Below are 23,136 nucleotides of genomic sequence, written 5' to 3'. Positions count from 1 at the left end.
AAGGTGCACAGACGCCTGGCATTCAGATCTGCCTCCTTGCTGAAGATGTAGGCTCAAAACAGGGCCTGTCCCAGAAGATGTGTTGCCTCTGCAGTTTATTCACTCACCTGCACAGACTAGCCACTGAGGGACCCTCGACACAATATGACTCTCTCACCTGCTCTGGCAGACAGAGTCTTCACAGGTCGCCACCTTTCCTCTGGCGAGGAAGGTGCCCAAATTTCTGGAGCCTGAAACAGGGTCTGTCCCAGAAGTCAGGTTGCTTCTGTCTGTCTCGAAGCTATGTAGCTTCTATGGTCCACACTCTCGCCAGCACAGACTGGAGCCTAAGCGAACTGGAGCAAAGATTGCTCTCCTGCCAGCTCAGGCCTTGAGACTCCTCCCGGGCGGACACCCCTCCTCGGGTGGAAAAGGTGCCGGGTGACTGGAGTCAGAAACAGGATCTTTCCCAGAAGCTGTGTCGATTCTGCAGACTGGCCTCTCCCCAGCAGTGCACTGGAGCAAAGATGGCCCTCCTACTGGTTCAGGCCCTGAGACTGCTCCCGGACAGACACCCCTCCTCAGGCAGGAAAAGTGCTGGATGACTGAAGCCTGAAAGGGGATCTTTCCCAGAAGCTATGTTGCTTCTGCAGGCTGCCCTCTCCCTGGCAGTGCACTGGAGCAAAGATCGCATTATTTTCTTATATCTGGCCATAGAATTAAATTGAGAATCTTAAGTATTAAGAAGATAGACTGTCTTCAGCTCATCTTAAAAATAAGACAGTTGCTGTTAGTTATGGTTTCTATAGCTGTGATAAAATACTATATCAATAGTAACTTGTGGAGAAAAGGTTTATTTCACTTTCATCTCCACATTATAGTCTATCATCAAGGAATTCAGGGTAGGAACTCAAAGCAGGGCAGGAATCTGATGGCAGGAACTGATGCAGAGACCACAGAGGAATGCTTCTTACTGGCCTGTCCTCATGGCTTTCTTAGCCTGCTTTCTTATAGTACCTAGGAACACCAAGCCTAATGTGGCATTGCCCATAGTAAGCTGTGACTTCTACCACAATCATCAATAAAGAAAATGCACCACAAGCTTATTCATAGGATAAGCTAGTGGGGACATTTTCTCATGAGTCATGTTCTAAAATATATCTAGCTTGTGTTAAGTTGACATAAATCTAGTCAGCATATTCTCCAACGTTCATTTGCACATCAATAGTTACAAAAGTATTTAAGAATCTTTGGCTTCTTTTGGAGATTCAGTTTCTCCAGCCTCTGTCTACACACACACACACACACACACACACACACACACACACACACACGTGTGTGTATTCACATAGATGTGTAAACACACACACACACACACACACACACACAGGAGGAGCTGTTATTATTTTGTGTCTCTTTGGTATCTTAGCTTCTACTTGCATGGACAGCCTCAATTTGCCTAGACTGATTATCCCTTGAATGCCCTGCTCTCTGCTCTATACCCATCTCAACCCATGTGATGCTTCCAAAGTAAATTCCTGACTTTATATCTTTAAGAAAGCTCGAGTCAATAACAGAAGTGTGATCATTGATTTAGGGATACGCTGTTCCATCTGTGGAGACAGACAGATAAAAGGCTATTCTTATAAACAGACAAAGAAAGCTCTAGTATCTTGGAGACATGAAGTTATCAGAATGGATGTAGCCTTACTATTTCATGTTCATGCATTTAAAACTCACAGAGTTCCCTGAAACATCAGAGTTCTTTTCTTCTTCCATTTATCTAGAACTTTATTGTCAAAGGAACCTAGATGGGGACATTGTGGTGTGTAATAGCTACAACTTGAAAATATGTGTATTTTCTGCATAAGCTTCTTCATTGAAAAGAAATGACATATTTCTTAGCTGATCTCATAAACTGAGAAATAATTTCTTACTTAAGCTAATATGCTGAATTTTACTCTGAAATATGTACTTTAAGCTCTCTAGGACATAATGTTGAGGGAAATTTAGGATTATAAGAGGTTTCTAGTAGTCAGCTAGTGCTACTATAACAGAAATACTGTGGACTGGGACTCCAATAAGAAATAAGTTTTTCCAGAGACTGGGGAAGAAGTCCAAATTAAGTTGTGAGAAACTTTGGTTTCCTCTAAGGTATTTCTTCTGGGTTTGTGGATGTCCTTCTTGTTGTGTGCTCATCCCTTCCCCTGTGTCCCCTATGTATGCGCACTCTTTATTCTTATAAGGACACTAGACATTATCTCCTCTAAAAAAAAGAATTATTATATGTGAGTATACTGAAGCTGTCTTCAAATACACCTCAAGAAGGCATCAGATCCCATTACAGGTGGTTGTGAGCCACTATGAGGTTGCTGGGATTGAACTCAGGACCTCTGGAATAGCAGCTAGCTCTTTTAACTACTGAACCATCTCTCTAGCTCTCCTTTTTTTTTTTTTTAACAAACAAAGAAAGAACACACTTTTTTTTTTCATTTAAAAAAGTTTAAAGAGACATAAAACAAGGCAACATTTACGCCTTCTCGTCCTCTGGCATTGGGTCTGTGGGGGGCTCCTCTACTGTTGTGCTGTTGATGTTACTGTCATTGGTCCCTTCCATCTCCTTGCTGTCAACCCCCTCCTGCCTACTCTCCTTGTCCGCAGGAGCGGATGTGCCTTCTTCACCATTCTGCTGGCTCTCTGCTGTATCTTCAAGGTGTATCTCTCCTGTCTCCATCAGGATGTTCTCCTCATCAACAAAAATGTTTCAAAACTGAATTATGATGGCAATTCAGATACTTACTTGAATTGTATCTTCAAAATGGGTAAATTTTATTATAATAATATATACTTCTATAGAATTGATTAAACAAGTGTCAAAAATAAAACCCTTGTTACCAAGTCAGATAAAAGTCTTTAAATTTGTGAGGAAAAGTCATTTAAAAGGTCTTTCGCTTGTTGACCTTTTTGAGTTCTGTGGACTATATCTTGTGTATTCTGTACTTTTTTGGGGGGGGGCTAATATCTACTTATTAGTGAGTACACACCATGTATTCCTTTCGGGTCTGAGTTACCTCACTCAGGATGATATTTTTTAGTTCTATCCATTTGCCTGAAAAACTCAGGATGTCGTTTCCACTTGGGGGAGAGAAGAAAGCAATTGCTAGTGGGGAGGGAGAGAGGGGGAGAGAGGGATCTGGGAGGTAAAGTAAAAGGGGGAGGAGAATGGGAGAAGGGAACCTGATCTGGTATTGAGTGAGGGAAAAGGACTGAAGAACTGAGGGTCAGCAGAAAGAATAGAAACAAGCAACCTCGGGAGATAGGAGGTTGAGGGGACCTTCTAGAATGCACTAGAGACCTGGGGTGTGTGTGTGTGTGTGAGAGAGACTCTTAGGACTCCAAGGGAGAGACCTTAGATGAAATGCCCGACAGTAGGGAGAGGAAACTTACAGAGCCCACCTCCCGCAGGAAGACAGGACATCAAGTGAGGGATTGGGTTGCCATCCCACAGTTACAACTCTGACCCATAATTGTTCTTGCCTGAAAGAATTACGGGGATGGAAATGGAGAGGAACCTGAGGAAAAGAAGGTCCAGCGACAGGCCCAAAGTGGGATCCAGCTAAAGGGGAGATCCCAAGGCCTGACACTATTACTGAGGTTATGGAACACTCATAAAAAAGGGGGCTATCCTGATTGCCCTCTGAAAGACCCAACAAGCAGCTGAAAGAGTCAGGCTGGTATTTGCAACCAACCGATGGACTGAAGCAGCTGAGCCCTGTTGTTGAATTAGGGAAGGCTGAAAGAAGCTGAGGAGAAGGGTGATCCTGTAGGAGGACCAGCAGTCTCTATTAATCTGGACCCCTGAGATCTCTCAAACACTGGACTACCAAACAGGCAGCATACACCAGCTGATATGAGGCCCCCAACACACATAGAGTAGAGGACTTCTGCATCTGTGTTCACTCAGAGATGATGCACCTAACTGTCAAGAGACTGGAGGCCTCAGGGAGTTTAGAGGTCAGGTAGGGTGGGGAGTGGGAACATCCACATGGAGACAGGGGTGTGGGGAGGAGGTATGGATATGGTACAGTTGAACTGTGCATGGAGGGGTAATAAAATATGGAGTGTAAATAAGTAAATAAATAAATAAATAAATAAATAAATAAATAAAATAAATTTATAAAAAAGAACTTTTGCTAATACACTCCACTAACCAATCTTATAAATCATAAAGTACATGAAAACATATTTATTTTGAATTAATTCAGTGTAATACACACTTGAACACACTCACACTATGATTTTACAATACAGTTAACTAACTTTCTGTAGTTAATTGAAAAAGTTATTCAGATTAGAAAATACTTTAAATAAACACTATCTTTCATATTCCAAATGGGAAATGCTGAAGACACAGTAATCTGTTCATCCTGAAAGAGGGTGTTTTGGGAAAAACTATCATAGATGTGTGAATCATCCAAAGTTAAAATATCTAACAATGAAAGATTTGTTATAAAGACTCGAAGAACCAGTTTGGAAGGTTCCCAAATACTGTGCACATGATGTAGATCTAATGCTGCAACGTTGTTCTGCATTGTTGATCATAAATTGGATTGGTTAAGTAATTAAACTGTGAGTTTTTGAAGGTCAAAGACATTGTTTCTCTGGCATGTTTTACTTGTACTCTTCTGTACATATGTAATAATGGCAGAGTACTGGGCCAAATTCTTAAAGTAATTCAATTATAGCAAATGATAATACTCAACTAAGAGAGTCATTAATCACTTGTAATCTATCTCTTGCAGGCATAGGATTCTTTTCAAGGCATAAACTTGGTAATGATTTAGTTTTAGGGCATACTACACAAATATGTTTAGTCTTAATAATTCATAAAATATGTTAGTACTAAATTATTAAAGGAGTTTGATCAGATTTGCTCACAACAGATTTATCAACTAAAAAAAGCAGCATAGATGAACATACTTTAACTTGAGACTTTAAAGTTTATGGTATGTTAAATATTTGTATTGAATAATTTTGCATTCACTTGTAGCATTTGTAGGCCATTGCATTAGGCTGTTGGTGATCCGATGCTCTCTGCTGCTTCTCCATCACTGATCACGTTTTCGTAGCAGTGGGAGATTTTCATAGTCACAGGTTTTTATGTGATGCTATTTATTATTACGATAACTATAATTTTTTTATCCATTTCATAACACTGCCTTGAATTTTCCTTTTCCTTTTCACTATTTCTCAGGTTTTCAGACACAACCAGCACGTCATCTCCAGGGCCTTCTGAGATCCTCCTTTGCTGTTTTTGGAGAAGAGAAAGGAGTCAGCAGAGTGCCATTTTCAGCAACTACCTTCATTTACTCACTGCTATGGCTTGGCATGCTCTGTCTTTCACTCCCAAAGTGCCTGAGATAAGCTGGAGTATATCGATGAACACTTAAAGAAACCTCAGAGAGGGCAGCAAATTGTGCCATTGTCGCACTGAGTAATGAAAACAGGGAGACTTCCTCTTGGAACTTTTTGAATAAGGTTAAGCCCTTTCAAATTTCCACTTCTCTTCCTGTGTCTTCCATCTGTCTACAGTTTGTGGTTACTTGCCTGTCTGTACTCTGTTTTGTGTGTGTGTGTGTGTGTGTGTGTGTGTGTGTGTGTGTGTATCTTTTCTGTTCAACCCCCTTGCCTATCAGATGTGTTGGTCTGTGTCTTGTGCCTGTCCTTAAAAAAAAAAAGGTTTTTCTGTGTACTTATTGAACAGCATAGAAAACAGCACTGGAAAGGAACAAGGTTTTTTGTTTGTTTGTTTGTTCTCTGTTTTTTGTTATTTTCAAAAGATGTCTTTAATAGAGTTTTACAAAGGAAGAAGTTACATTACTGACCCTAACTGATCCAGAATAGCACTCAAAACCTTAAACAGATGTCACTCACCCATATCACTATACTTCCAATATTTATGGGATACTTGTTTTGTTTAAGGGTGCTTTTGCTCTGTTGACTGCTTTCAGCAAATGGCTATCACAGCACACACATAGATTATTCTGGGATGTACATAACTTAAGATTAAGCTTTTCATTTAGTTTACATTGCAATGTTCATTGCATGGGAAATCCAAAGCATAGTAAGGTTGGTTATGTTAGGCAGATTAAGCCTAAACGGGTTTAGTTCACATTACGACAGCAAGCTGTGTACATAGTCTTAAGTGATCAGGAGGCATACTATTGACTTAGTGGTATGTCTGGCAAAAGAAGTTCATTTTCTTTGAAAAGAAGAGATATTTTTAGCAAAATATGTCACTGCAATGATGTTTGGATGTATGAATAGCACGAGGATCGATGTCTACATAGAGAGATTAACTGCCTGATTATGTGTTGATAGATGGATGTGCAAGATGATTCTATACTTTCATCATCTGATTAAAAATATTTGGTCTATTATGGACTACAAAGAAGCTCAAATCATCAGAGTGAAAATTCTCCAAGCAAGCATATTGGGACGAAAGGTCATCCAACTGAAAATGAAGAGATGTTTTATTATGAAAGTCTTTAAAAATAAAGGCTAAGTATCAAGGACTGCTCAAAGGGGATGCATGAGTCTCCCTGGGAAGGGGAAATAGAATAGATTGCTCAGGTGAACTAGGGACCAGTGGGGATGGGAGAAGGGACCAGGTGGGAGGAGGATGGAGGTTAGGACTACTGGGAGAGATAAATAGAACCAGGGAGCATTTCTGGGATGAGCGAGAAGCCTAGCACAATGGAAACTCCCAAGAATCTACAAGGGTGACCCTACCTAGGACTTCTAGTAATAGGGGATATGGAGCCCGAATTGGCAATCTCCTGTAACCAGGTAAGACTTCCAGTGGAAGGATTGGGACACCAACCCAGCCATAAAACTTTTGACCTATAATTTGTCCTGCTTTCATGATATGCTGGGGTAAAGGTGGCTCAGAAATCAGAGGGCATGGCCAACTAATGACTAGTCCAGATTGAGAGTCATGCTATGAGAGGGAGCCCACCACAGAGACTGCATGGAGAGTTGGGAACCAGAGCCTGGATAACCCGGAGACCTAGGATAGAATCAAACACAATCCAAAAAAAGTTAACGACTACGTGCTTTCTATTGATATTCTGCTATAACGATGTTATCGGAGCCCAGCATAACTGTCATCCAAGTGGCTTCCTCCAGCAACTGATGAAAACAGATGCAGAGACCCACAGCTAAACATTAGGGGAAGTTCAGGGAATCCTGTGGAAGAGGGAGAGAATGGATATTAGGAGCGAGAGTAGTCAAAGGCAGCATAAGAAAACACACATAATCAACTAACTTGGACTCGTAGCAGCTCACTGAGGTTGAACTGAAAATCAGGGAGCCTGCATGGTGCTGACCTAGGCCCTCTTCATATATGTTATAGTTTTGTAGATTGATTTTCTTGTGGAACTCTTTACAGTGGGAGCAATGAGGTGTGACTGACTATTTTAGAAGGGAGAAATTTAAAGTGAAGGTTCATTTTGACTGTTAAAAAGAAAATTATCTGGGTAGTGGTGGTGGACAACTTTAATTCTAGAACTTGGGAAGTAAAGGTAGGGAGATCTTTGTGTATTTGAAGCCAGCCAGGCTTATAGAGAGAGTTCTAGAACAGCTAGGGATACACAGAGAAACGAAAATCTCAAAAATCCCAAACTAATCAATCAACTAACCAATCAAAAATACAACAAAACAAAAATAAAGAAAAATATTAAAAAAACAGAAATTGAGTTAAAAAATACCCATCCTGAGAAATGAAACTGGAAAGTAGCAATAGAATTGAAAACACAGGATATAGAAATGGTAGTAGACACGGTGAGGTCAAACCTATGGGCTCTGTGATGTTGATAATCCAGTTGATCTTTTCTAGAAGTCAGACAGTATGGAGAGACTTGAAGAAAGATTTTGTCCTTACCTGTTGGCTGCAGAAGATATTTGAAGATGGCTATAGAGATGGCTAAGTGGGTAAAGATGCCTGCCACTGAGCTGAGCATCTGAATTTGGTTTTAGGACCTCCATGGTTGAAGGAGAGTCTCTGCTTCCCCTAGTTGTGCTCTCTGACTTCTATACACGCACTGTGGTCCATACCCTCCCCACCCCCGTGTGTTAGTGAGTGCACGTGTGCACACACACATAAAATAAATAAATATTAAAAAGAAAAAGATATTTGAGGAACATTCACAGTAGAAAGGACACCGAAGGGCTGAGAAAAACAGATAAAAGCCTCGAACATGAAATCAGGCAACCCACTTCAGCTGTGTGCATCTGAGGGCACACACTTTCAGAGCAGGTCTAGTTTTTCTATATAGGAGCTAATGTGCTATGCAGATACAAGGGCCTGCATGGAGTCTTTTGCAGAAATCGGTGCTGGAGGATGAGGAAATTCTCGAGCAGCCAGTAAGCCAGCAGTCAGAGTGACAGAAGTTCCGAAAAAGTGAAAATGTGACGAACACAGAATAAAGAAGCAGAAAAAGTATGTGTGGATTGGCAGATGACTTTTAAATGACTTTTAGATGTCGTGTAAATGACTTTTAGAGTATTATTCATGATGATGCTTTGGTTGCTGCTATTCTAGCTCTCAATACAGAACCCCCCACATGTGGTCACCTATATGTACAGAACCTATTCCTTCCAGGAGAGCCTGGCACTAGCTAAGCATCTCACTATTCAGTTCAGTTCTGGGACTAAATTTCTGGAAATTTTATAAGACACCAGAGCTTAAGGTCACTGTCTCACAAAACTGTTTGCAATTTGTGACACCAGCTGCAAGAGGTAGGTTATCATATACACTTGTGGCTGATTGTAAATCATGCTTAATACTGTTAGTGTCAGGGTGTCATAGAACTTAGGAAATGCTTTGCCTATGTTTGTTTACTTGTCTATCATAAAGGACATGGATGAACAATCAGATAACGTCTTAATGGCATCTTCCTCATCACACACCTGGGGCACCCACATGTTCCCCTATCTGTAAACTCATCAAAACCCACTGGGCAATGGTGGCCAACTCAATTCTCTGTGTTCTTCTGCTGCCTGGAGGATGAGATGTGGGCTGACAGTTTAGCCACAGTTTGATTCTTTGTGTGTATGTTGGTCATCCTGAAATTTTGCATGAATCTCCACCTACCAGTCACTATCACCGAGGAAACTTGAGGACCAAATGAGCTCTATTTCATGCAGATCAAACAAATATTTCATGACAGTGCTGTTATTGTTCCTTTCTCAGAGAAAGAGCAAAGGCTCGATTGAGTCCATATAATCTGGAACCAAGGGACAAACATGTGGGAGCAAAAAGGACAAGGGTAGAATCTCAGAAAGTAGAATGTGAAGCCAGGCCTTCCAACAAACATGGAGGACTGGGGAAAGACCAAACTTCAAAAATACAAAGAGAATTCGGGCACTAACATGTTTCCAGTGGCAGTATCTAATTGAACATCAAGCTTGGACTCCCAAACAATAAAAGACATTAAGACTCCCTCCCCATCAGAGCCTGACAATGCCCTCCTATTATCCTTATGTGTTTGCCACCTAAACCAAGACTTTCACAGTTCAATGATGAAAACTCTGTAATAGCACAAGAGTTTGTATGAGATTTTTAAATGCTACAATGTTTATTTGGCAATTAGATTTTCTTTCTTTCTTTCTTTTTTAACTTTTAACTTTCTATCAGTAAGCTAATTATGACTCAGTGTTATTATTTGTATCTTGATACCAAATTTCATTGGTTTGAAGACTTTGAGTGTTTATTTACTATTTATCCAAAGTAATTGCTTAGAGCAAGTGAGTTAGATTATTGCTTCAGCTGTGAATAAAATAATGTAACGCTCCCATTTTAAGAAAGAACAGAAAAGAAAATATATACACTTGCACTGGCCTTTTTTTTTTTTTTTTTGACTCTCCCCTGGATCCTCCTGCAGAGAGTGGGAATGTGACAGAGTCTCTTTGTAGAAAGTTGTTTTTCCTTTTCTTAAGCAGTACAATACTAAATAAAATGTGATGTTCTCATCAAATCAACAACCTAGTATCCAGTGCATAAAATCAAGCAAAGGTTTACATGTCAAAAACCTGTATATGCAGGAAATACTTTAATCCCACCTCTTCATTATATGGGATCAATAATGTTAAAATCAATTTGTTGTTGCTTTGTCTTTCAAAAGAACACAGGAGCTTAGTGAAACCTGGTGTGGTAGTGTATGCCTGTAACACACTGAGCCAGAAGGTCTCTGGGTTAAGGCCATCCTGGGATATAAAGACTGTTTGAAAAGACTGAAGGGCTAGTTCAATTGTGCTTCACTTTTTCTCCAGTCTCTCCATTTAAACTCTATGTCACACATATTTTCTCTCCCTCTTCCTTCCTTCCTTCCTTCCTTCCTTCCTTCCTTCCTTCCTTCCTTCCTTCCTTCCTTCCTTCCTTTCCTTCCTTCTTTCATTTTTTTTGGACTTTATTCATAGAAAGTGGGCAAAGTGCCTGGAAATTCTTCCTAAAAGATGCTGTCAGCTTACTGTAGCAGTTCTCTAGACCTATTTAGGGGTTGCACATCAGATATCCTGCATATCAGATGTTTACATTACAATTCATAACGATAACAAAATTATGGTTATGGAGTAGCAATAAAACAATTTTATGGATGAGGAACTGTATTAAAGGGTCCCAACACTAGGAAGGTTGAGAGACACTTGCTTATTGATTTACTCTCATAGTTAAAATTACTAAATACCAGAAATGATTTGAACAAGGTAAAATGGGTTTCTAAATTTGTATTTTTTTTTAAATAACTTGAAAAAAATACAATGAATGATTTTCCTCTTTTTAAATGATCAATTGAATTTTTAGCTTTTAAAAATGTTTCATTTCTGCTTTTCTTTGTTCTTTATTATTTCCTGGTAATAACATCTAACAACCTGTATTCCCTGCATTTACTTTTCTGACGTGTGAATACTCCTGGACTCTAAAATCAAATGTTGTGAACTTCATTTTTCCAAATATTCCTATGAAAATGGATGGACAATGATTATGTTAAATTCTTTTATTATGCTTCCTTTGAGGAAGAATGTCCATATAAACCTGTATGGATGGAAAAGAAGTATTGACCAACTCCACAGATATTGCTTAGATTGACTGGGGTTCTTATGGTACTGCCAGGGGTCACTATGCTGTAAGTGATATGTTTGTACCAGTTGCAGTTATTTCTTAGGCAAGATTGGTAAAATTGCAGCAAGAATGTGGTGTTGATTCTCAGGCACTTTCTTTCTTTTCAAAAATAATTTCTTTAATTTATATTTTTGAGATTATAATATAATTACAAAATTTCTCTCCTCTTCCTTTCCCTCTAAATCCTCCCATACATCATTCCCTGCTTGTCTTAATCTCATGGCTTCTTTTTCACTACTTGTTATTGGTTACATACATGTGTTCATATACACACAAAGATTCCTAAATGCATTAGGGTTAGCTGCTCAGTCTGTGTAATGTTATCTGTATGTGTGTTTTTAGGGTTGACCATTTCAGATTGAACTCTTTCTCCTAGTCTCAGTATCTCTCAGTTACTAGGAGCTCTTTGTATAGGTTTGAGGTTTCTCTGTTTTTTCCCTGTTCACTTTGACATATTTATTGGTATTATCCTTGTTAAGCTCTTGTTTCCATTGGTTTTTATTGATTAAAGGTATAGAAATCCAGCTTACATAAACACTTTGCTGAGGTAATTTGTTTCATTATTTTTGTTAATTATCTTAAGAATTTTATTAAAATGAAAATAACCAAGATGTAAGTGAACACCTTAGTTGCAAAGTCTCACCAACATAAGTTTTTCTTTAACATCTCTAAAAGAGGTTTAGTTTTAAATAGAGGCCAAGAAGTATGCATAATTAATCAGTGCTAGTTAGTATGTGCTACCACCAATCATTAAATAATTATCTCAGCTCCAGTCCTGCAGATGATCCATCCCACCCAGTGATCCAGTAATCTCAGTGACATTCTGTTGCTCATTCTGTTAGAGTATGGCCTCATGTTTATGCATTATTGTCCCTGCCTGGAGGGAGTTCTCCTGCCTGTAAGGGTTTTCTCTTTTTATAGTTCAATCTGATACAAGAGGAAAAGCTAAGAACAATCAAATCTTGCTGTCTTCAGACAAAGCTCAGACACAACATAAAGTCAGACATATCAAACTTTCATGAAGTTTTTAGCTACCTTTTGGGCTCATAGGAGAAGCTGAGGCTTTCTAGCTAAAATGCCTGCTTCAGATTCATATGCAACATGCTAAAGAGACATAAAAAAATATAAAGAACTCCTGCTTCTTTTATTACACAACAAAACACAATCTGATGCATTCATGTTAGTTGCTTTTGTCCAAGGGGAAAATAAAACTTAAGTCATTTTGCTAAGTAGGAAGTAACAACTTGGAGCCAGACACCTGAGGTTCACTTACACAGAAAGAAAGAAACAAGAACAGCAAATGCTACTGTGTTCACATCGGAGAGAAATGGCTCCCAGGCACTTAAAAAGGATATTTCTGGCATTCAAAACCAGAAAGAGACTCATTTATCTTTTTAAAGAATGTACATAGAGCTCAAAGAGACAGAGAAGCAATTTATTTTATGTTTTCTTTAAAAATAAAACCTAAGGAGAAGGTGGGAGCTGGTAAGTTCTTCCTTTTTCATAGCATGGGAGATTTATAAACAATTTATGTTTACTTATCATTAGTGTGTGTGTGTGTATGTGTGTGTGTGTGTGTACCACAGTGCATTTGTGGAGGTCAGAGGACAGTTTTATGGAGTTGATTCTCTTTTCCCTTGGTTTCTGGATCACACTTGGGTCCTCAGGAATGCATAGTAAGTGTCCTTACTGCCGAGACTCCCTTACAGAACCTTGTACATTTCCATGTTGGGATTTTTATTGACCCCTTTAAACCACAATGAATGGCAGGCATCTCCTGAGGTTCTTTTCATCCCTAGGCTATTGATAGTTCAAATTTGGTTAATCCATGTATCACAGACAGGTAATATTCTGTCTCTTTCCTTATCTGAAAGTTTCCTGCTAGGTAGCGTTATTCAAAAGTTCAGGGTTCCTGAAGCTACTCGTTAGGGAGTTAATCTGTTTACTACCTCCAAGGATTTCAGGATGTAAAATACTCAATGGCCAGAACTAGAAAGCAAGTTCCATTTTTTTGAACAATAGTTACAGTCTTGATGTTCCAGTTCCTGGTTTTACAAGCTGCTTTTTATAAAGAAAGGGTACTGTCCTAAAGTTCCAAATGTCTAATTGTCTGACATTTTGATGTTAAATTTGGTTTGTTCTGTAGAAGTATAGCTAGACCAAGAGGACTGATTAATGATAATGAATGCAGAGAACTTAAAGCTCTCTGTGTTCAGATTCTTTTCTATGTCCTTGTGTTTTCAGAGCTTTTTCCCCCTCTTGGTAGAGTTGGCACCTCTCACTTTAAGATCTTTTAGATCTTCAAAGGTAGCCAACTGGGTTTTGTTGCAGGGTTTTTAGGATAAAAGCCACAGCCTTGACAGTCCTAATGAATGAAGATTGGCTCAGCAAATCACAACACCAGTTAAAGAAACCAAATAGTAGAGAAAAGAAAAGAAAGGATTTAAATGAAGTGGCTGTGTTGGGAAGAACAGATAATAATCTTTGGAGATGGAAGTCCACCTTTGGGATTCTGCAATAAAATCTTAGGTCTAAATAGAAGAATTAGGGCAGGGAGCAATAGTTATACATAATTAAGCAATCTTGTTCACAGGGAGGTCTGGTTAATCGTCTTACCTATGGTTCTATAAGATAGTTCAAAACAAGTCTCAGAGGGGACAAGCAAGCTCCCATGAGATGATTGCTTTGCAGTGATCTCATCACAGCATGATATGTCTGTGAAGATCTGGTTCTGGAATTCGGGGAGATGTGTTACTAGTTCATGAGACAATGCCCCAGCCTTCAGGTCAAGCTGATGCAGTTATGGATGCCTCTTTAGCAATGCATGAAATAGAGACCCGAAGAACGCTAGACAAGCTTTAAAGAAGTGCAAATAATAACATCAATTACAACTACAAAGGTACCAAAGAGAGTAAAGTGGAAAAATGTCAAAGGATCAGTTTACTCAATTTTAGGTTCTTTGTAGTTTTTATTGAAGGTTAAAGTGGAATCAGAAGAGCTAAAAACTTTAGGTACAGAAAGTTGTCCAGACGCAAGGGTTGACTCCCATGTCTAGGTGCCAGTTAAGTAGGAATCTAACTCAGTCGTCAAAGGAGATAGACACGAAATGAAGGTCGTGGACCCTATTTTTAGTTACTTTGTAGACTTGTTTGCTGATGTTTCCTGAGGAGATATGAACAAATGTATTTGCAACCCAAATAGAGCATTAATGTCAGACAAAAGAAACTATTAAGTCTTGCTTGACCTCTGTTCTTTTCCATTCTCCTTCTCAGGTTATGGCTTGTGTAGAGTTTGGCTTAAAGGTACCATTCCATTCTTTTCTTTCTGGTTTATTTTCAAAGCTCTTGTTAGACTGGGTAAGGAGAGACTCCATTCTCCTTGACAGCCTATTGGAATGTTCTGTGAAGTTAATGTAATTTTAGAAAGGTGATACCTAAGAAGAGAAATTTGAAATTGATGATACGAAAGGTTATTGGGAAGTGAAGGGGAATCTCTGGTTTCTTTGGAGACTCAGTTATGTCATGTGATGTTTTTCTAGAAACTGTCTTCTGAGAGATATTTTGTGGATGCAGACATGTGGAAGGATGATTTGCTGAGAACAGACGAGGTATTTTCTGGAGATAGAAATTAATACCACAGATCCATTGGGAAAATATCACTAGGGTGCCTTCCATACTTTATGTACTTATTCTTTAAGATTATGGTAGAACAGTATGTATGTACATGTGTATGTACATATGTGTATGTACATATGTGTATGTACATATGTGTTCCACGTACTCATGTCTTATATACCTATGCTGAAAACTGCTCATATCGCCCAGATTTGTAACATAATGCATACTCGTGAACCATGGGGAGATTGGAGGGTTATAAATGAAACTAATGAAGCTAGGTGCCTAGGATATCTTTTAAAGTAAGATGAGTGGCAGCCACTTTGATTGACATGTGTACCATCAACCACTGTAGTCTAGTGTTTTTCTGTTATCACTGGAAAAAAGAGGGAGGAACAGCACAGCTGAAAATTAAGTTCCTTTAAGTTAATTGGGATTGCAAAAGAGGCAAGTTAAAGTCTTATTTTCAGATAATTTTAATTGGCAATTATGGTAAAAAGGAAATTGAACCCTTTTGGTATAAATTAAGAGAGAAGTCAGCCCAAGCTCTGGAATACAGCCAGATTTCTAAAAGTAATACATACCTAAACTTTCATTTCTTTGTAAGACCCAGGGAAGTTGATACCTGTACTTACTATAAAATACCACAGCCCATTTTTTATTTCATCTTGAAGAATCATATAGCTAAATATGTGTTTCTTATATTTCTATTCTTAAATTTAGGAAGTGTTTTAAAGGAGGAGTAATACCTTTTCTTTCATCCTGTAACCTCTGCTATAGAATAGAGTCATGTGTCTGTGACACTGCAGCTTCCCTAAGGAAACAAAAACTGAATGGATAGGAAATCCATATACTTTGGAATTTGTGTTTATGAAAGGTGAATGGACATGAGAGAGTGTGACTAGATTAAGCAGGTAATAATCTGAAGGAAGTATGGTGAGTCTAGCGTCTCATTCTTCTCTGTGAGTCTTATTTTCCAGGTACAGAGTCCTGTTTTCCCCAAGCACAGGAAGGTTGTGCCTTGCCCTTCTGTAGTGCTTCAGCAAAAGGCCACAGGAGCTTTCCCAGGTGTTACAGCCTCTAAGGAAAGAAGGGCAGAAGGGGACCAGATTTTTCTTCATATTTCTGTGGGATTTTTCCTAGATCCCTTTGGCTCAAAACATTTTAGAGTAGTGTGTCTTGAACTCCATAAGTAATATTTGTAAAATATATTTATGGCAACGATGAGATAAGATATACAGTAAACCAATGGAGGAGCTAGAGAAAGTACCCAAGGAGCTGAAGGGGTTTGCAACCCCATAGGCGGAACAACAATATGAACTAGCCAGTACCCCCAGAGCTCCCTGGGACTAAACCACCAACAAAAGAGAACATACGGTGGGACTTACGGCTTCAGCTGCATATGCAGCAGAGGATGGCCTAGTCAGTCATCAATGGGAGGAGAGGCCCTTGGTCCTATGAAGGCTGAATGCTCCAGTGTGGGGGAATGCCAGGGTTAGAAAGCAGGAGTGGGTGGGTTGGTGAGCAGGGGGAGTGGGGAGGGGTTAGGGGGAGGATGTTCTTCGGAGGGGGAACCAGGAAAGGGGATAACATTTGAAATGTAAATAAAGAAAATATCCAATAAAAAAAGATATACGGTAAAATCAGGACTTCCCTAAAAAACAAACAAACAACAAACAATAAACAAAAACAAAACAACCCAGGCCTCATAACAATATTCATATGAATATGCATTAAATATCCATCTCTAGAAGTTAGAAACCATTCCTCTTTGGATGCTCATAGGCAGAGGCAAGCCCAGAAAAGACAGACTCAAAAAACCATTGTTAAAGGGTACAACACGATAGAGAATATAAGGAAGTTGCACTTAATAGCCCAAAAGGGGAGACTCTGGAAGGGATGTGAGTTGGAGTTGTACCTGGGTACTTGACAATGTGACAGGATACTGCTCCTTGGGAATTTTGAATGATGTTCAAGGCATAGATGAAGGAAGGGGAATGAGATTGGACAGGAAAGCAGGACATTAATGTGGAAGTCATGAGGAGTTATTAAAAAGGTCACAGTTTTATCCTGAATCATTGGGATATGTTTCTGGAGTCTGTTGGAGGACATCCATGGAGGAAGACTAACATGTTGTAACAGAGAATGAAAAGTGGGCAGAAAGAGGAAGAAGACAGAGCAGGACAGCTGAGAGACATCATAATCCAAGTAAAGTGAATTATAAATTTGACTTAAAGCAATGTCTGCATGGTACTTTCCTAGACCTATGTAGGAAAGAGACTCCAGGGTTTGCGATGAGATATCTAAGGAGGAAATTCCTAAGCTAGCTGCTCTAATTTATGGGAAGAAGAGTGGTGCTTTCCACTGATAGAGATCACATGATCTGTTGATTCTTGCAACATAAAATATATTGACTTAAAAAAATTGAATATACCCTTAGGGGCAATCTTAGGAGTTAATTACTGGTACCTCATGTTTGTAGCAGTAAGAAAAGATAATATGATATTTTTAAAATGAGAACTGAATATTTAAGTGAGCCAATTTACATGAGGAAAAGCATTGAAATATCTGTGGTAATGAAGTAACTGCTGCTTCATATTGTTTTATTTTTATAGCCACAGCTACTGGCACTGGGGATGACCAAATTAAAAGAAATGACATAGTTTAATGATGAGCTCATTAAAAAGGCCAAAAAGAATTAAAATAAACTAACATGCTACCATGAGTAGTTAATATAATGCAACTAGGAGAAATAAAACTATTTTTAGTTGTGATTTTGCAGTTTGTGTTTATTTAAATATTTTATTAATATCCTGGACATTTTGGCTGATAATGGTAATTGCTGAGTAATAGAAAATTTAAATAGATGTTAACTTTCCCAGGAAAATAATCTGAAAATGGAAAAAGAGTATGTAGATTACAGATGCTGTGCTATAACCCATTCACTAGTCTATCATATTTCATCAATTACACATATAGAAGTTATTGGTGGGCTGAGGGAACAGTTCAGTAGAGTGCCCTTGCCTAACATGTGGTGACCTATGGGTTCTGCCAGGTCTGTATGGCTTTGGAAGTGACTGCATGACATGATTCCCACCCCTGGAGCAGAGCCAGCAGGGCATGGGTCTTCTCAATTGATGACAGTTGCTGTAGGTGGAAGGCTGGCTTGTATAATAATGTAAATATTTTACTTTATGTTTCTCTTTTGGAAATGTTCTCCCTGCCAAGGTAGACTCCATGATAATTAGAGATGACATGACTCTATGAATTGAGAATATGTCTGGTGTTCCTCAGCGAAATGGTAACTGTGCCCTCCAGGGCAGCCCTTAAGGCTGTGGGAAAGAACACCAAAAACATGAGTTCAAGAATATAAAGAATAAATCAAGAATATAAAGAATAAATCAATGTAAGAACTGTTCTTTTTGTTTGTTTGTTTGTTTTAATTTACGTTCCAAGAGCTGCCATCCTTCCTGGTCTCTCCTCCCCACATTCTTCACCCAATCTCCCTCCCACCTCTGAGAGGGTGCTCCTCCACCCACCCTCCCATCCCCACTTTACCCCCACCAAAATCCCTCTTTCTTGGGGCATCAAGTTTCCACAGGATTAAGTGCATCCTCTTCCACTGAGGCCATACAAGGCAGTTCTCTGCTACACATGTGCCCAGGGCCCTAAACCAGCCCATGTATACGCTTTGGATTTTGGCTTAGACTCTGGGATCTCTAAAGGGTCTGGGTTAGCTGACACTGTTGTTTTTCCTATGGGGTTGCATCCCCTTTCAGCTCTTTTAGTCCTTCTTCTAACTCTTCCATATTGGTCCTTGACCTCCATCCAATGTTTGGCTCTAAAGTACCTGCATTTGTTTCAGTTGCTGGTACAGCCTCTCAGAGGACAGCCATGCCAGGCTCCTGTCTGCATGCACAATATAGATTCAGTAATAATGTCAGGATTTGGAGTATGTACATGGGGTAGATCCCAAATTGAGTCAGTCATTGTGTAGTCTTTCTTTTAGTCTCTGCTCCAGTTTTGTCCTTACATTTTCTTTAGACAGGAACAATTCTGGGTTAAAATTTTTGAACCTGCCTCAACTGGGGACCATGTCTATCTACTGGAGGTGGCCTTTTCTGGTTCCATCTCCCCATTGTTTGGCATTTCCGCTAATATCATCCCCATTGAGTCCAGGTAGCCTCTCACTTCCCAGGACTCTAGAACGTTCTAGAGGTTCCCCTTCCCTCTGGGCATCCCTCCTATTTCCCTCCATACCTGATCCTGTCCCTCCCTTCCTCTCCCTTCTCTCCCCCGACCCCCAGTTTCTTCCTTCCCTCTGCCTCCCATGATTATTTTGTTTTTCTAAGTGAGTTTCAGGTATCCATACTTGGGTCTTCCTTCATGTTAAGCTTTCTATGGTCTATGACTTGTATCATGGTATCAGTGAGTACATACATATGCATGTCCTTTTGAGTCTGGGTTACCTCACTCAGGATGATGTCCTCATTTTTGATAGCTAAATTGTATTCCATTGTGTAAATGAACCACATTTTCATTTATCAGTTGTTGATGTTAGAGCCCTAGCATTGGTGTTCTGTTCAGGACATTTCTCCCTGTGCCAATGAGTTCAAGGCTCTTTTTTACTTTCTCTCCTATTAGGTTCAGTGTATCTGGTTTTATGTTGAAGTCTTTGATACACTAGGATTTGAGTTTTGTGCATGGTGGAAAAACATGGATCAATTTGCATTCTTCTATATGCAGATCACTGGTTAGACTAGCACCATTTGTTGAAGATGCTTTCTGTTTTCCATTGTGTAGTTTTGTCTTTGTCAAAGATCAAGAGTCTATAGGTGTGTGGGTATATTTCTGAGTCTTCATTTCTATTCCATTTTCTGTCTCTCTATCAATACCATGTGGTTTTTATCACTATTGCTCTGTAGTACAGTTTGAGGTCAGGGATGGTGATTACCCCAGAACTGTTATAACTGTTTTTTACCGGATTTCTTTTTTTTTTTCTTTTTTTTCTTTACAGGATTTCTTAACTACACAAATGTAAGGATGCAATATGAATTGTATGAGGGACTTTAGTGACCTGAAAGAGCAGAGGCACTAATGAGCCAGCTTTGTCAGAAAGATATTAAGGAAAAAGGTAAAGAGATTTAGGGAGTGACTATCTTAAGGAAAGATCCCACCCTGCTAAACTTATTGTTTGTGTTTGCATTTGATCAAGAAATAGTTTGACCTTTAATCTGGAATGAACTACAATCCAGAAATGGAGGACATGCTTGTGATCCAGATCTTCAGGCTGGAAGACATAGGCTTTTGATCTGGATCTTGAGGAATAGTGGCCACAAAAAACTTTGGCCTAAATATAATGGTACACACCTTTAATTCCAGCATTCAGGAGACAGAGTCATGCAGATCTCTGAGTTCAAGGTCTGTCTACAGAGCAAGTTCTAGAACAGCCAAGCTTAGGCAGTGAAGGAGTTGTAAAGCTCAAAGCTGGTGATAATGTAATAGAACAATGGAGTCATGATCCAGCTCCAGCAAGCAGCAGACCTCAGCAGCTTTGGCCATGTGGCTCTGTATTTAGAATCAATGGGCTAAGGTTATAAAATGCTAATTTGTGGGTATAAAAAGGGAACCTGGGGTAAATGAATCAATATGCAATTTCTAAGGAAGTAGTTTGTGCAAAGTAAAAGACTGGGCTTTGGTCTGCAAGAGAGAGTTATCTCAAGCAGAGAGCTCTCTTCAGCAGAACATAGAACTTGCATCAATCACGTGCTCTGGGTGATTCCTTCTGCCACTCCCAAACACCCCTTCCTCAGGACCCTCTCCCAAGCTGAGGCTGGGACTTGGCAGGGTTTGATCCCCAGAGCCATAGAATGGGGGTAGGGAAAAGAAGTTACTAATTATTACATATTGGGAACTAAGCCATGAGGAAGAGGAGAAACATTATTGTTTATAATTATTTATATACTATTAAATCAACCACTAAAGTATTACAGGTGCAAAATAATTAGTATCTTTACTAAATATGATAACATTTATTTTTTTTTATTTTGGACCTAGTATATTTCTTTTCCTTATAAAAATTTTGGTTAGCAACTGAAATATTCTTTATTATTTTTGAGAAAATATCAAATACATTCTAAAGTTCAGCACTTTGTAATTGTGATTGCTGATGTCATTATAAATACCAAAGACATATTAACAAGAATCCTAAAGGATTTGAAATATGCTCTTGTAGTCAGCTAGCACTGAGCATCACTGCAGCAGTAGGAGGCAGACGCAAGTGAGGGCATACCTCTGACAGACAATGGTCTCTAGTATCTGTACTGTTACTTCCACAGTAACTGTTGCTATGTCATAAGACACATGATGGCATTTTCTTTTAATTTAAATTATTATTTTTTTTGGACATAGTTTTGTTTCCCAAAGTTTAGTTGAAAATTCAAAACAATGAGACAGGTTTATAGAAATTTTATCTTCATTCTTGATCTACAGAGACATTTATATTTAAGCTTGAATTGCTAACTACTGGCACTTTACTTTGTGGGAATATTGATTCAATCATTTTTCTACAAAATAGATTTAGAAAAGCTTTAAACACTTCAGAGAAATCAAAAATTAGACATCTTTAAAAAAACATACATTGCTTCTTATTTTCATGTTTATTTCATTTTTATGCACACAAATGATTTAAAATAATATGTCAACATGTCAATAGTGATAACTTCATCATAAGAATTTATTATGTGTTTATAAGAAACTAGCATGACCCAGTACAGGGGAACACCAAGGCCAAGAAGTGGGAGTGTGTGTGTAGTGGAGCAGAGAGGGGGAAGGTATAGGGGATTTGGGGGATAGCATTTAAAATGTAAATGAAGTTAATACCTAATAAAAAATTGAAAAAAAAAAAAGAAACTAGCATGAAAGGCTTAAAGTTTCCAAGCAAAATAAATAATATAAAATTTGAAGCAGAGGCACTGATTTGAGCACTGTACATGTATAGCATTATGCACTATGCCCTTTGAGAATGTACAATTATCATCTGTATAATAAATAAATAAATAAATCTTAAAAAAAAAAAAAAAAAGCAAAAAAAAAAAAAAAAAAAAAAAAAAAATCCCCAAATATTTAAAAGTTTTACCAAGGGAAAACAGTTTTCATTTAATGCCCTCATTAAATTCAAAAGTAAGTAATTCCAAGGCATTTAATATAAATATATACTATGTCCAATACTCAATTTTGGAAAAGTGGTTTTGTGTTAAAAGACATATAATTATGAATTTGAGCATCTTTATTGCCATTACTAGAATAAGAATGTTTTATGATGAAATTAAGAGTATGCATTGCTACCTGTGTCCATGTGATTGAAGGAGAAATGAAATTTAGATTTAGATCAAATGTGAGGGAAATTTCAATTCTCTACAGATCAAGAAGAAAAGTCTTTCCCACTGACTCAAAAACTCTAGACAGGAAACTTAAAAAATGATTACATCCTTCCCTACAGTAATTGAACAGTCATGTAATTTCACTCTTACTCTATAAGGACACAAGTGAACCTTGGTTAAGCAATAGAAAAAAATTGAAACTATTTAAGCTTCACACGTATCTGTTTTGTCCTTCCACATCCAGTGACATGAAATGCATTTCTTTTACAGCTATGGAAAAAATGTAATTTAAGATTTAATATCTATTCAATATGATGTTTTATACAAACTGTATTATTAACTTGATTTCAATAACATTTTTTTTATATAGACTTTATGTAGCAAAATTCTTGAAGTAAAGGCTTAGGTAATCCAACACAGAGAAAACAATACACCCCTAAGCAGGAATTCTAGGCATTTACAAAAGCATCAGGAGGGAGGAGGTTGTTTTTCTTTTCTGTCCTTCTGCACTGAAGCAGGCCATAAGCAAGCTAACATCTGGCTCCTTGATGATAGCCACCTTGTGGGTGTAAGGTGCTGCTATCTCTGTGTGACTTTGAATACCATTTCTCTAATTATTTTTGTCTTTTCAAGCATTTTGTACACACTTGTTGTCCACTTGTATGATTTCTTTGGAGATATGTGTATTAAGGCTTAATTTTTTTTTTTAGATATTTTCTTTATTTACAATTCAAATGCTATCCCGAAAGTTCACTATACCCTCTCCCTGCCCCTGCTCCCCTACCTACCCACTCCCACTTCTTGGCCCTGGTATTCTCCTGTGCTGGTTCATATAAAGTTTGCAAGACCAAGGGGCCTCTCTTCCCAATGATGGTCAACTAGGCCATCTTCTGCCACATGTGCAGCTAGACACGAGCTCTGGGACTACTGGTTAGTTCATATTGTTGTTCCTCCTATAGGGTTGCAGACCCCTTCAGCTCCT

Source organism: Mus pahari, chromosome 3, assembly GCF_900095145.1.
Source record: "Mus pahari chromosome 3, PAHARI_EIJ_v1.1, whole genome shotgun sequence".
Taxonomy (NCBI): domain Eukaryota; kingdom Metazoa; phylum Chordata; class Mammalia; order Rodentia; family Muridae; genus Mus; species Mus pahari.
Note: the sequence above shows the minus strand (reverse complement) of the source record.